We start from the raw sequence: 16382 nt of genomic DNA, 5'->3' as shown, positions 1-16382 counted from the left end.
CTCTCTCTCTATCTCTCTCTCTCTCTCTCTCTCTCTCTCTCTCTCTCTCTCTCTCTCTCTCTCTCTCTCTCTCTCTCTCTCTCTCTCTCTCTCTCTCTCTCTCTCTCTCTCTCTCTCTCTCTCTCTCTCCTCTCCTCTCCCTCTCCCTCTCTGTATGCATCTTCTTTCTACCACATTCTCTGTCTTCCTCTCTGCCCCTAGCAGCACTGCTTTGTTCCACTTCTCTCTTGTGCCCCCCCCACCCCCAAGAGATCCGAGGTGTTTCTGCTCGGGGCACAGACCCCACCCCATCCCACAATGCACTAGGGGACAACTGCTTCCTCTGCATGTGTGTGTGTATATGCATGTATGTATGTGTGTATGTGGGTGTGAGGCAGACAGGCAGAGTAGGTGTGTGTGTATGTGTGTGCATGCCAAATACGCTCTGGCCTCTTGTTGCCATGCCAACCTTTTAATTAACATAGTCCTAATCATTTCAGCACCATGAAGAATAGAGATAGGATAACATGACATGTGAGTCTATCTAATGTTAAAGTCATTACATTTAATTTCTATTCTATTCCATTCTATTTATCCCTTCAGTAACCTTACCTGAATAGCAGAGTGATCATCATCATCATCATCATCATCATCATCATCGATACCATGCTCTTCATTCACTTAGTAACTGGGAGGCAGGTATGTAAACACATCAGGAGGAAAGTCATTCAATCACTTGTATAAGTGTCTTTACCAATCCATTTGTCACTAAGTGCTGAACATCAACCCGACCCCTAGATGGGATCACTGCCTCACACTCTGAAGGACCTCAACCTCCCAGCATTATTACTACCTGCAACCTGCACCTGTTTCCTGCCAGGGATCTATAGTGACTCACGTTATCCCATCACACTGGCCCCACCCACCTGTCACTCATCTCATGGTTCCAATCACCATGGCAACAGCCAGGCAGGCTGCTAATGCTATCACACTAACAGGATGTAACTAAAGAGTGAGTGGGTGCTGTAAGTGTGTTTATGTCCCTCCATTGTGGAAAGGAAGAGGAAAAGAGTGAGGCAGAGAGTGGGGAGAGAGAGACAGAGAGGGTAGGAGAAGACAGAGAGGGTAGGAGAAGACAGGGTAGGAGAAGACAGGGTAGGAGACACAGAGAGGGTAGGAGCAGACAGAGAGGGTAGGAGACAGTTAGCGAGGGGAGGAGAGAGATAGCGAGGGTAGGAGACAGACAGCGAGGGTAGGAGCAGACAGCGAGGGTAGGAGACAGATAGTGAGGGTAGGAGACAGAGAGGGTAGGAGACAGACAGCAAGGATAGGAGACAGACAGCGAGGGTAGGAGACAGACAGCAAGGGTAGGAGACAGACAGAGAGGGTAGGAGACAGAGAGGGTAGGAGACAGATAGCGAGCGTAGTGAGGGTAGGAGACAGATAGCAAGGGTAGGAGACAGAGAGGGTAGGAGACAGATAGCGAGGGTAGGAGACAGATAGTGAGGGTAGGAGACAGATAGCGAGGGTAGGAGACAGAGAGGGTAGGAGACAGATAGCGAGGGTAGGAGACAGATAGTGAGGGTAGGAGACAGATAGCGAGGGTAGGAGACAGAGAGGGTAGGAGACAGATAGCGAGGGTAGGAGACAGATAGCGAGGGTAGGAGACAGAGAGGGTAGGAGACAGATAGCGAGGGTAGGAGACAGATAGTGAGGGTAGGAGACAGAGAGGGTAGGAGACAGATAGTGAGGGTAGGAGACAGAGAGGGTAGGAGACAGATAGTGAGGGTAGGAGACAGATAGCGAGGGTAGGAGACAGATAGCGAGGGTAGGAGACAGAGAGGGTAGGAGACAGGGAATCAATCTACTTAATGTGAAGATGTTCAAACTATTTATCTCTCCTTCACACACCATCCCAGTCACCTATAAGTCTCAATTGGTGAGAAAGACCAGTCACTCCTCAGTAACCATCCAACCTGTCAAACTCACCAGAGTTGATTATAATTACGCTAATTGAATATCAGCGTTCGTCAGCCTCGCTCTGTGAAAATGGGGGATATTCCCAAATGAAAGATTGTTCCAGGTTGGCACATTTCTGTCCGATGCTCCAAACAGGGGCGGTGCTTTGGATTCCCCCATGAAACTTCACACATTCCGTTTAACTCTGTATAATTGCATTACGTCTACACACACACACACACACACACACACACACACACACACACACACACACACACACACACACACACACACACACAGACACCTTGCGTACACCTGTGTGTGTGTTTGCAGTCTGTTAGTATTGATTCCCTCTCTCCCACCGTCCCTCGTGGCGCCAGCCAGCTACAAACCCAGTAATGAATAGTACTGTTGAGATTAAGGTCCAAAACACCACATACACGTGCAAGTGCACACACACACACATACACACTTTCAGAGTAGCCTATACTGCAGTGTTGGTAAATGCAGAAAGAGAGAGAGAGCGAGACAGAGAGAGAGAAAGAGTGTGTGTGTGTGTGTGCAGGGTTGGGTAGGTTACTTTCTAAATGTAATCCATTCCAGTTACTAGTTACCTGTCCAAAAACGTAACTGTTGGATTACCCAAACTCAGTAACGTGATCTGATTACTTTCAGTTACTTTTGGAAAACTTCCCCCTGAAAAAGCATTAGAAGAAGACACAAAGAATCATCAAATACATTTGGTGTGTCATCATAGTAGTCTCTGTCATCATAGTGGTCTCTGACATCATAATACATCATTAATGCTGAATTGATGTAATTGGGAAAACAGATAAATGTATTGTTTGGCAAACATCCCTTCTGAATTTAAAAGTAATCAAAGAAGTAATCATCTAGTTATTACAGTGCCTTCGGAAAGTATTCAGACACCTTGACTTTTTCCACATTTTGTTACGTTACAGCCTTATTCAAAAATGGATGGGAAAAAAAACAATATTCTTCATCTAGCTACACACAATACCCCATAATGACAAAGCAAAAACAGGTTTTTAGATTTTTTTGCTAAGAAAAAATAAGAAAAAAAGTGAAATATCAGATTTACGTAAGTATTCAGATCCTTTAGTACTCAGACTCAGTTTACTCAGTTGAAGCACCTTTGGCATCGATTACAGCCTCGACTCTTCTTGGGTATGAAGCTACAGGCTTGGCACACCTGTATTTGGGGAGTTTCTCCCATTCTTCTATGCAGATCCTCTCAAGCTCTGTCAGGTTGGATGGGGAGCGTCGCTGCACAGCTATTTTAAAGCTCTCTCCAGAGATGTTCAATCGGGTTCATGTCCGTGCTCGGCTGTCATGTGCCTTCCGTCTGGCCACTCTACCATAAAGGCCTGATTGGTAGAGTGTTGCAGAAATGGTTGTCCTTCTGGAAGGTTCTCCCATCTCCACAGAGGAACTCTAGAGCTCTGTCAGAGCGACCATTGGGTTCTTGGTCACCTCTCTGACCAAGGCCCTTCTCCCCCGGTTGCCCAGTTTGGCCGGGCGGCCAGCTCTAAGAAGAGTCTTTGTGGTTACAAACTTCTTCCATTTAGGAATGATGGAGGCCACTGTGTTGTTGGGGACCTTCAATGCTGCAGAAATGTTTTGGTACCTTTCCCCAGATCTGTGTCTCGACACAATCCTGCCTCTGAGCTCTACAGACAATTCCTTCCACCTGGTTTTTGGTCTGACATGCACTGTCAACTGTGGGACCTTATATAAATAGGTGTTTGCCTTTCAAAATCATATCCAATCAATTGAATTTACCACAATTTACCACAAATCAAGTTGTAGAAACATCTCAAGGATGATCAATAGAAACAGGATGCACCTGAGCTCAATTTAGAGTCTCAGGGTCTGAATACTTATGTAAATAAGTTCTGTTTTTTAATTTTAATACATTTGCCAAAATGTCTGAAACCTGTTTTTGCTTTGTAATTATGGGGTATTGTGTGTGTATTTCTGAGGATTCTTTATTTATTTAATCAATTTTAGAATAAGGCTGTTACGTAACAAAAAAGTCAAGGGGTCTGAATACTTTCCGAAGGTACTGTATCTGTAATCTGATTACAATATTTTATCTGGTAACGTAACCGATTACAGTAAAGAAAAATGTAATCAGATTACATGTAACTGATGCCATGTAGTCACATGCTCCACAACCCTGGGAATATGAGTTGCGTTTCTCAGTGTGTGTCAATGCTTTCTGCCTTGCTCTGTTCTGTTGTTATGGGTTTTCCTAAATGCTTCGTCACGCTACTAAATTGTCTCAGTGTGCATGTGTACTCCATCAGTGTGTAGTGTGTACTCCATCAGTGTGTATGTGTACTCCATCAGTGTGTAGTGTGTACTCCATCAGTGTGTATGTGTGTACTCCATCAGTGTGTAGTGTGTACTCCATCAGTGTGTAGTGTGTACTCCATCAGTGTGCATGTGTACTCCATCAGTGTGCATGTGTACTCCATCAGTGTGCATGTGTACTCCATCAGTGTGTAGTGTGTACTGCATCAGTGTGTATGTGTACTCCATCAGTGTGTAGTGTGTACTCCATCAGTGTGTAGTGTGTACTCCATCAGTGTGTAGTGTGTACTCCATCAGTGTGTAGTGTGTACTCCATCAGTGTGTAGTGTGTACTCCATCTGTGTGTAGTGTGTACTCCATCAGTGTGTAGTGTGTACTCCATCAGTGTGTAGTGTGTACTCCATCAGTGTGTAGTGTGTACTCCATCAGTGTGTATGTGTACTCCATCAGTGTGTAGTGTGTACTCCATCAGTGTGTAGTGTGTACTCCATCAGTGTGCATGTGTACTCCATCAGTGTGTATGTGTACTCCATCAGTGTGCATGTGTACTCCATCAGTGTGTAGTGTGTACTGCATCAGTGTGTATGTGTACTCCATCAGTGTGTAGTGTGTACTCCATCAGTGTGTAGTGTGTACTCCATCAGTGTGTAGTGTGTACTCCATCAGTGTGTAGTGTGTACTCCATCAGTGTGTAGTGTGTACTCCATCTGTGTGTAGTGTGTACTCCATCAGTGTGTATGTGTACTGCATCAGTGTGTAGTGTGTACTCCATCAGTGTGTAGTGTGTACTCCATCAGTGTGTATGTGTACTGCATCAGTGTGTAGTGTGTACTCCATCAGTGTGTAGTGTGTACTCCATCTGTGTGTAGTGTGTACTCCATCAGTGTGTAGTGTGTACTCCATCAGTGTGTAGTGTGTACTCCATCAGTGTGTATGTGTACTCCATCAGTGTGTAGTGTGTACTCCATCAGTGTGTATGTGTGTACTCCATCAGTGTGTGTGTGTACTCCATCAGTGTGTATGTGTACTCCATCAGTGTGTAGTGTGTACTCCATCAGTGTGTATGTGAACTCCATCAGTGTGTAGTGTGTACTCCATCAGTGTGTATGTGAACTCCATCAGTGTGTAGTGTGTGTACTCCATCAGTGTGTGTGTGTACTCCATCAGTGTGTATGTGTACTCCATCAGTGTGTAGTGTGTACTCCATCAGTGTGTATGTGTACTCCATCAGTGTGTATGTGTACTCTATCAGTGTGTAGTGTGTACTCCATCAGTGTGTAGTGTGTACTCCATCAGTGTGTGTGTGTACTCCATCAGTGTGTATGTGTACTCTATCAGTGTGTAGTGTGTACTCCATCAGTGTGTAGTGTGTACTCCATCAGTGTGCATGTGTACTCCATCAGTGTGCATGTGTACTCCATCAGTGTGCATGTGTACTCCATCAGTGTGTAGTGTGTACTGCATCAGTGTGTATGTGTACTCCATCAGTGTGTAGTGTGTACTCCATCAGTGTGTAGTGTGTACTCCATCAGTGTGTAGTGTGTACTCCATCAGTGTGTAGTGTGTACTCCATCAGTGTGTAGTGTGTACTCCATCTGTGTGTAGTGTGTACTCCATCAGTGTGTAGTGTGTACTCCATCAGTGTGTAGTGTGTACTCCATCAGTGTGTAGTGTGTACTCCATCAGTGTGTAGTGTGTACTCCATCAGTGTGTAGTGTGTACTCCATCAGTGTGTAGTGTGTACTCCATCAGTGTGCATGTGTACTCCATCAGTGTGTATGTGTACTCCATCAGTGTGCATGTGTACTCCATCAGTGTGTAGTGTGTACTGCATCAGTGTGTATGTGTACTCCATCAGTGTGTAGTGTGTACTCCATCAGTGTGTAGTGTGTACTCCATCAGTGTGTAGTGTGTACTCCATCAGTGTGTAGTGTGTACTCCATCAGTGTGTAGTGTGTACTCCATCTGTGTGTAGTGTGTACTCCATCAGTGTGTATGTGTACTGCATCAGTGTGTAGTGTGTACTCCATCAGTGTGTAGTGTGTACTCCATCAGTGTGTATGTGTACTCCATCAGTGTGTAGTGTGTACTCCATCAGTGTGTATGTGTACTCCATCAGTGTGTAGTGTGTACTCCATCAGTGTGTATGTGTACTCCATCAGTGTGTAGTGTGTACTCCATCAGTGTGTATGTGTACTCCATCAGTGTGTAGTGTGTACTCCATCAGTGTGTATGTGAACTCCATCAGTGTGTAGTGTGTACTCCATCAGTGTGTATGTGAACTCCATCAGTGTGTAGTGTGTACTCCATCAGTGTGTATGTGTACTCCATCAGTGTGCATGTGTACTCCATCAGTGTGTATGTGAACTCCATAAGTGTGTAGTGTGTACTCCATCAGTGTGTAGTGTGTACTGCATCAGTGTGTATGTGTACTGCATCAGTGTGTATGTGTACTGCATCAGTGTGTATGTGTACTGCATCAGTGTGTAGTGTGTACAGTATGTGTGTGTGAATATGTGTGTGTTTGTGTTTCTACTCCCTGAGGGGTTACGGCTCATTGGGCTGCAGTGGATTCTGTGATTCATTATAAATAAACTGGGTTTGCAAAGCTACCACTAGTTTACCAAAGTTAATGCAATCGTCAGCAGTTTGGGTAATTAACAGAAAATCTATGGCAATCTATCGTAACTTTAGTATTTTATACTTGAATAAGTTTCTAGTAGATAGACCATATGGTTCAAGAGAAAATAGCCTAATTAATGAAAAAAGCATGTAATCAACAATGGCATTATTTTATAATATTTGCGCTTTTATCCAAAGCGTCTCACAGTCATGCATTTTGCGTATAGGCGGTCCCGGGAATCGAACCCACTATCCTGCCGTTGCAAGCGCCATGCTCTACCAACGGCTAGAACTCTGCAGCTACTTTTCCAACTATTTACCTCATGTACAATAGTCAGCAGTTTGACATCAAAACATTGACAACAAATACATACTGACATAATAAAATAAATAAAAGTGTGTAAAAAAATAAATATATATATACAGTACCAGTCTAAAGTTTGTACACACCTACCCTAACACCTAATTTTTAAATATTTTCTACATTGTAGAATAATAGATAAACCATCAACTCGTGACAACATCAAAACTATGAAATAACACAGATGGAATCATATACTGTAGTAAGCAAAATAGTGTTAAACAAATCAAAATATAGTTTAGATTTTAGATTCGTCAAAGTAGCCACCCTTTGCCTTGATGACAGCTTTGCACACTCTTGATCCAACTCATCCCAAACCATCTCAATTGGGTTGAGGTCGGGTGATTGTGGAGGCCAGGTCATCTAATGCAGCACTCCATCATTTGCCTTATTGGTCAAATAGCCCTTACACAGCCTGGAGGTGTGTTGGGTCATTGTCCTATAGAAAAACAAATGATAGTCCCACTAATCACAAACCAGATAGGATAGCGTGTTGCTGCGGAATGCTGTGGTAGCCAAGCTGGTTAAATGTGCCTTGAATTCGAAATAAATCACAGACAGCAAACCACCCTCACACCAGCAAAGCACACCCACACCATCACACCTCCTCCCCCATGCTTCACGGTGGGAACCACACATGTGGAGATCATCCGTTCACCTACTCTGCGTCTCACAAAGACACGGCAGTTGAAACCAAAAATCTCAAATTTGGACTCATCAGACCAAGGACAGATTTCCACTGGTCGAATGTCCATTGCTTGTGTTTTTTGGCCAAAGCAAGTCTCTTCTTCTTATTGGTGTCCTTCAGTATTGGTTTCTTTGTAGCAATTCGACCATAAAGGCCTGATTCATGCAGTCTCCTCTGATCAGTTGATGTTGAGATGTGTGTTACTTGAACTTTGTGAAGCATTTATTTAGGCTGCAATTTTTGAGACTGGTAACTCTAATCAACTTATCCTCTGCAGCAGAGGTAACTCTGGGTCTTCCTTTCCTGTGACGGTCCTCATGAGAGCCAGTTTCATCAAAGCGCTTGATGGTTTTTGCGACTGCACTTGAAGAAACTTTCAAAGTTCTTGACATTTTCCGTATTGACTGACCTTCATGTCTTAAAGTAATGATGGACTGTCATTTCTCTTTGGATATTTGAGCTGTTCTTGCCATTATATGGACTTGGTCTTTTACCAAATAGGGCTATCTTATGTATACCACCCCTACCTTGTCACATCAAAACTGATTGGCTCAAATGCCTTAAGAAGGAAAGAAATTCCACAAAGGAGCTTTTAACAAGGCACACCTGTTAAGTGAAATGCATTCCAGGTGACTACCTCATGCAGCTGGTTGAGAGAATGCCAAAAGTGTGCAAAGCTGTCGTCAAGGTAAAGGGTGGCTACTTTGAAGAATCTCAAATATATTTGGATTTGTTTAACACTTATTTGGTTACTACATGATTCCATATGTGTTATTTCATAGTTTTGATGTTGTCACTAGTTGATGGTTTATATTAAGGATGTTTTACAGCTTCGTCATTCTATTTTCAATTTAAAAAAGTTTTTATTTAACTAGGCAAGTCATTTCAGAACATATTCTTATTTACAATGACGGCCTAGGAACAGTGGGTTAAATGCCTTGTTCAGGGGCAGAACAACAGATTTGTACCTTGGCGATTCAATCTAGCAACCTGCTGGTTACTGGCCTAATGCTCTAACCACTAGGCTACCTGCCTCTAACCACTAGGCTACCTGCCTCTAACCACTAGGCTACCTGCCTCTAACCACTAGGCTACCTGCCTCTAACCACTAGGCTACCTGCCTCTAACCACTAGGCTACCTGCCTGCCTGAAGTACAAAAAGGTCCACTAGACATCTTGTGACAGGTTACATAAAATCCTTGAAAAATATACAATTCTGGTAGTTTGAAAGTTTCCAGTAATATAACCTCCCTTTGCAACCCTAAAATAAACACTGCCTGGAAGTACAAAAACACAGACATCGTGACAGGCATAAAACTTGAAAAATATACAATTCTGGTAGTTTGAAACAGTAATATAACCTCCCTTTGCAACACTAACATAAACACACACACACACACACACACACACACACACACACACACACACACACACACACACACACACACACACACACACACACACACACACACACTAGTGATGCGCGGGTTGACTCCTAACTTGCAGTCCCTGCTGTTATACAGTATCTTATGGGAGGGCAGTGTAACGCTCGTCCTCTTCTTCTGACGAGGAGTAAGAGATATCGGACCAATTTGCAGCATGGTAAGTGTCCATTTTAATATGTAGAACTGAACACTACAAAATACAAAATAACAAAGTGAACAAACAAAACAGTCCCGTGTGGCACAAACACTGACACGGAAAATAAACACCCACAACTCAAAAGTGAAACCAAGCTGCCTAAGTATGGTTCTCAATCAGGGACAACGATTGACAGCTGCCTCTGATTGAGAACAATACCAGGCCAAACACAGAAATACCAAATCATAGAAAAAGGAACATAGACTGCCCACCCCAAATCACGCCCTGATCACACTAAAACAAAGACCAAACAAAGGAACTAAGGTCAGAATGTGACTGGTGGGTTGAATAAAGACAAAACATACCTTAAAATCCAGAAATGTATCATTCTTGTGCAATTTATATCTATAGGCTACATTGAGGTTTTTCTGTCATTATTTGAATCTATCTGGTATTAGTACTAAACCTAAACTTTTGGGGTTAACTGTATGCGTGGCAAATAGCCGACACAGCCGATCGGCAAATAAATGATTATGGGAACGGGAGGAAAAAGTTAACATTGATCCAGGGAGGAAAAAATAACAATGTCGGAGTTTAATTCAATGAGAGATAAGCTGTGAAATGGAGAGTTGAAAATAATGAGAAGGCAGGACCAGAAACCAGGACCAGAAAAGTAATGTTTGGGAAAGATTAGGTGAAGTGGTAGAAGAGGATGATAGCAGTGTAGTGATGTGATGATTGTGAGGCTCTGTACAAATTCAAAAGTCACACCACAGGACTTCAAATAGGCCTGTTGCACGTCAAGAGAACTGTAGCCTACTGTTCAGATGGCTTAAATGGAAACTGAAATCTGGACACTGACTGTAGGTTGATAAACTCTCACATAGCCTTAATATTAACTCCTGCAGAATTAAGCATTTCTTGCAGTAAAATGATACACCAACTGTAGGCTAAATTTTGACTCAGGAACAGGAGTGGAGGAATATGATTTCGTTCAGCATCTTCAGAGAATGTGAATGTGCAGTTAGGGACCGCCTGTAAAGATGCTTTCTTTATCAACATCATAAAAACTGTTAGTATTTCAAACACATAAAATATGGATCCAAGTCGACCTGAAATCTGATCAGAAACATGTTGGGTCGTTTTCACAGCTTTGTATTTCCTTACAACTGGTCAAACTGATGTCATTTGGACATTTTGCACAGAAAATCTTTCCCGTTTGTTGTTGTTGTTAGCCTATCGCATTTTCTCCCCGGTCCCTAAACATCTTTGCGCTGTGAAAGAAGCAGAGATGACAGATGTTAACTAGATTGAAGCATTCAATTCTATCGATCAATTACATTATTCTGGTGAGAAAGGGTTTATTTCGTTTTCTAGGGCAACATATAATGACACAAAAGAAGCTGCATGTATCTAAATATAGACAAGTTGACTAACAAATAGCCTACTAAAATGTTGGAAATTATTAGCAGAAACATATTTACATCTGCCAAAAAGAATCTGCACCCCCCAGTCAAAGAATCATTCCGTCTCTGACTGTAGCCTACAACACATGTTCTATATTAGCGGGTTACGTTGTAGCCCCCTGTAGCCTACAACACATGTTCTATATTAGCGGGTTCATTCCGTCTCTGACTGTAGCCTACAACACATGTTCTAGCGGGTTATTAGCCGTCTCTGACTGTTACAACACATTTTCTATATTAGCGGGTTAGTACAGCTGTCTCTGACTGTAGCCTACAACACATGTTCTATATTAGCGGGTTATGTAGTAGCCGTCTCTGACTGTAGCCTACAACACATGTTCTATATTAGCGGGTTACGTTGTAGCCGTCTCTGACTGTAGCCTACAACACATGTTCTATATTAGCGGGTTACGTTGTAGCCGTCTCTGACTGTAGCCTACAACACATGTTCTATATTAGCGGGTTACGGTACAGCTGTCTCTGACTGTAGCCTACAACATATTTTCTATATTATTGTGTTGGGTCGGGTGCTGGCCTCAGATATTCACTTTATCACATACAGTGGGGCAAAAAAGTATTTAGTCAGCCACCAATTGTGCAAGTTCTCCCACTTAAAAATATGAGAGAGGCCTGTAATTTTCATCATAGGTACACTTCAACTATGACAGACAAAATGAGAAAAAAAATCCAGAAAATCACATTGTAGGATTTTTTATGAATTTATTTGCAAATTGTGGTGGAAAATAAGTATTTGGTCACCTACAAATTAGCAAGATTTCTGGCTCTCACAGACCTGTAACTTCTTCTTTAAGAGGCTCCTCTGTCCTCCACTCGTTACCTGTATTAATGGCACCTGTTTGAACTTGTTATCAGTATAAAAGACACCTGTCCACAACCTCAAACAGTCACACTCCAAACTCCACTATGGCCAAGACCAAAGAGCTGTCAAAGGACACCAGAAACAAAATTGTAGACCTGCACCAGGCTGGGAAGACTGAATCTGCAATAGGTAAGCAGCTTGGTTTGAAGAAATCAACTGTGGGAGCAATTATTAGGAAATGGAAGACATACAAGACCACTGATAATCTCCCTCGATCTGGGGCTCCACGCAAGATCTCACCCCGTGGGGTCAAAATGATCACAAGAACGGTGAGCAAAAATCCCAGAACCACACGGAGGGACCTTGTGAATGACCTGCAGAGAGTTGGGACCAAAGTAACAAAGCCTACCATCAGTAACACACTACACCGGCAGTGACTCAAATCCTGCAGTGCCAGACGTGTCCCCCTGCTTAAGCCAGTACATGGCCAGGCCCATCTGAAGTTTGCTAGAGAGCATTTGGATGATCCAGAAGAATATTGGGAGAATGTCATATGGTCAGATGAAACCAAAATATAACTTTTTGGTAAAAACTCAACTTGTCGTGTTTGGAGGACAAAGAATGCTGAGTTGCATCCAAAGAACACCATACCTACTGTGAAGCATGGGGGTGGAAACATCATGCTTTGGGGCTGTTTTTCTGCAAAGGGACCAGGACGACTAATCCGTGTAAAGGAAAGAATGAATGGGGCCATGTATCATGAGATTTTGAGTGAAAACCTCCTTCCATCAGCAAGGGCATTGAAGATGAAACATGGCTGGGTCTTTCAGCATGACAATGATCCCAAACACACCGCCCGGGCAATGAAGGAGTGGCTTCGTAAGAAGCATTTCAAGGTCCTGGAGTGGCCTAGCAATTCTCCAGATCTCAACCCCATAGAAAATCTTTGGAGGGAGTTGAAAGTCCGTGTTGCCCAGCAACAGCCCCAAAACATCACTGCTCTAGAGGAGATCTGCATGGAAGAATGGGCCAAAATACCAGCAACAGTGTGTGAAAACCTTGTGAAGACTTACAGAAAACGTTTGACCTCTGTCATTGCCAACAAAGGGTATATAACAAAGTATTGAGATAAACTTTTGTTATTGACCAAATACTTATTTTCCACCATAATTTGCAAATAAATTCATTAAAAATCCTACAATGTGATTTTCTGGATTTTTTTTCTCATTTTGTCTGTCATAGTTGAAGTGTACCTATGATGTAAATTACAGGCCTCTCTCATCTTTTTAAGTGGGAGAACTTGCACAATTGGTGGCTGACTAAATCCTTTTTTGCCCCACTGTATAGTCGGATGGTTGCGGATGGGTTATTAGCAATTGCGGGCAGGTGAACAAACAGCTGACCCTCGCATCACTAACACTAGTGTGATGTGTGTGTGAAAGATTTCTTTAGATGAGATGGAATCAAAGAATCTGAGAATCATCCCGAGGAGTCTGTTCTGTTCTGCCCTTTAGTTGCCATGGAAATGTTACCTTCCATATTTGGAGAGATAGTTGACACCAATGCTGGAGTTATACAGTGTGGATGTGTGTGTGTTTCTGTGAGTCAGTGTTTGTATGTGCGTGTGCGTGCATGTGTGTGTGTGTGTGTCCATTTCGTGCGTTAGTGTCTGGAGAGATACAGTGCCCATTGGGCGCAGACGTCAATTCAACGTTAAATTGAAATTGAGTGGAAACAATGTTAATTCAACCAGTGTGTGCCCAGTGGGTCGTGTTCTGAATTCCTCTCCCCTACTGCTATCCAGACAGGTAGGGATAATAATATGCTACCAAGGTCAGATGCTAATATTTAGCTGCAGATGCAGAGAAGGTACACTGTATGTATAGAAGTCTGTGGACACCCCTTCAAATGAGTGGGTTCGGTTATTTCAGTCAGATCCGTTGCGGACAGGTGTATACAATTGAACACATGGCCATGCAATCTCTATAGACAAACATTGGCAGAAGAATGTTCAGTGACTTTCGATGTGGCACCGTCCTAGAATGTGGCACCGTCCTAGAATGTGGCACCGTCCTAGAATGTGGCACCGTCCTAGAATGTGGCACCGTCCTAGAATGTGGCACCGTCCTAGAATGTGGCACCGTCCTAGAATGTCTTCCCTTATAATGCAAGATCCTCAGTGGAGATCAGCCTTTACTGCGATGGTGAGAGCAGAGATTAACAGCCTCAGCTCAAGTGCGTGTGTGTGTGAGTGCGTGTATTTGTGAGTGCGTGTGTGTGTGTGAGTGTGTGTGTGTGTGTGTGAGTGTGTGTGTGTGTGTGTGCAGTGCGTCGTCCGTGGATGATGATGACAGAAGTGAGTGCTACAGGGCGATAGTCATTTAGGCAGGTTACCTTAGCAGGGCCTTTTCTCTCTAATGCTCCTATCCAGTCAGCTTGTTATCATTTGCTTGTTAATTTTGTTTTGATTAAACTAGCGCTGATTCATGTCATTTAATTTGTAAAATAATGGAAATTCAATATGTTCTGTGCTGAACATCAGAATAACGGACTGCATGTAATTAAACACTTGGGAATTGAAGGGGAAGACAAAAGAAACAGAGAGAAAGAGAGAGAAAGATATAAAGGAAGGTCTGTGTGTGAAAGAGAAAGAGAGATAGTCGGAAGATACTGTGTGTCAGAGAGAGACAGAGAGAGCGATTTAGTGAGAGAGAGAGAGGGAGAGAGAGAGAGGGAGAGAGAGAGAGGGAGAGAGAGAGAGAAAGAGAGATAGTGGGAAGATACTGTGTGTCAGAGAGAGAGACAGAGAGAGGGGGAGAGTGAGAGAGAGAGAGAGAGAGAGAGAGGGAGAGTGAGAGTGAGACAGAGGGAGTGAGATGGTGGCTATCTGTGTGTGTACGTGTGTGTGTTTGTGTAGGAGAGAGAGATGTAGGAGATGTAGGAGAGAGAGATAAATATATAAAGAGAGAGAATGTGTGTGTGTGTTATCGGTCCCCTGTGATGCGGTCTCATCTCTCTCATCTGTAAAGTTTATGAGATCAATCAAGAGCCTCTGGTTCTTTATGACCCCCCTCTGAGGGCAAACAGACCTGAACTTATAGCTCACACTACAACTACACTACCTCTCTCTCTCTCTCTCTCTCTCTCTCTCTCTCTCTCTCTCTCTCTCTCTCTCTCTCTCTCTCTTTCTCTGCATGTCTGTCTAGCTGTCCCTCTCTCCCCATCTCTCTCCCCATCTCTCTCTCTCTCTCTCTCTCTCTCTCTCTCTCTCTCTCTCTCTCTCTCTCTCTCACACACTTTCTCTGCCTGTCTGTCTGTCTGTCTGTCTGTAAATCTCTCCCCATATCTCTCTCTCTCTCACACACTTTCTCTGCCTGTCTGTCTGTCTGTCTGTCTGTCTGTCTGTCTGTCTGTCTGTCTGTCTGTCTGTCTGTCTGTCTGTCTGTCTGTCTGTCTGTCTGTCTGTCTGTCTGTCTGTCTGTCTGTCTGTCTGTCTGTCTGTCTGTCTGTCTGTCTGTCTGTCTGTCTGTCTGTCTGTCTGTCTGTCTGTCTGTCTGTCTGTCTGTCTGTCTGTCTGTCTGTAAATCTCCCCCATATCTCTCTCTCTCTCTCACACTTTCTCTGCCTGCCTGTCTGTCTGTCTGTCTGTCTGTAAATCTCTCCCCATATCTCTCTCTCTCTCTCTCTCTCTCTCTCTCTCTCTCACACACTTTCTCTGCATGTCTGTCTGTCTGTCTGTCTGTCTGTCTGTCTGTCTGTAAATCTCTCCCCATCCCCATCTCTCTCTCTCTCTGTCTCTCTCTCTCTCTCTCACACACTTTCTCTGCCTGTCTGTCTGTCTGTCTGTCTGTAAATCTCTCCCCATATCTCTCTCTCTCTCTCTCTCTCTCTCTCTCTCTCACACACTTTCTCTGCCTGTCTGTCTGTCTGTCTGTCTGTAAATCTCTCCCCATATCTCTCTCTCAATTTAAATCAATTCAATTCAAAGGGCTATAATGGCAATGGAAACATGTTTATAGATAATATAGATAATAAACAAAAGTGAAATAAACACTAAAAATGAACAGTAAACATTACACTCACAAGTTTCAAAGGAATCAACACATTTCAAATGTCATATTATGTCTATGTACAGGGTTATAATGATGTGCAAATAGTTAACGTACAAATGAGGTTTAGTATTCACAGAGGTTTATTACAGTAAAGATGTTCCCCTGAGAATGAGAGAGAGAGAGACAGGGGAGGGGGGGGTATCCCCACTAATGTGATGTTTCTAGATTTTCTGGTAGAGGGCATGGTATATTAATAGATCTGTACACGGTGTGTGTGTGTGTGTGTGTGTGTGTGTGTGTGTGTGTGTGTGTGTGTGTGTGTGTGTGTGTGTGTGTGTGTGTGTGTGTGTGTGTGTGTGTGGAATCTCTAGTAAGCCTATATACATATTCCTCAAATCAGGTCAACATCTCTTAAACCAAAGAATTAATAGCTAATAATACGTCAAATTAACACGTGTACTTGGTTTGACACACAGAATAGTGTTTCTACTGGAGGTGAAGAGAGAATAGTGTTTCT

General features: G+C 43.2%; 1 protein-coding gene across 1 annotated transcript in view; it reads left to right on the top strand.

Moving 5' to 3' along the window:
• grm5b (glutamate receptor, metabotropic 5b) overlaps positions 1–16382 on the top strand; it is a 126843-nt gene that overhangs the window by 27470 nt on the left and 82991 nt on the right. The gene's annotated exons all lie outside the window — the stretch shown is intronic.

Source organism: Oncorhynchus tshawytscha, linkage group LG14 (assembly GCF_018296145.1).
Source record: "Oncorhynchus tshawytscha isolate Ot180627B linkage group LG14, Otsh_v2.0, whole genome shotgun sequence".
NCBI lineage: Eukaryota > Metazoa > Chordata > Actinopteri > Salmoniformes > Salmonidae > Oncorhynchus > Oncorhynchus tshawytscha.
This window is presented reverse-complemented; position numbering and strand designations above follow the sequence as displayed.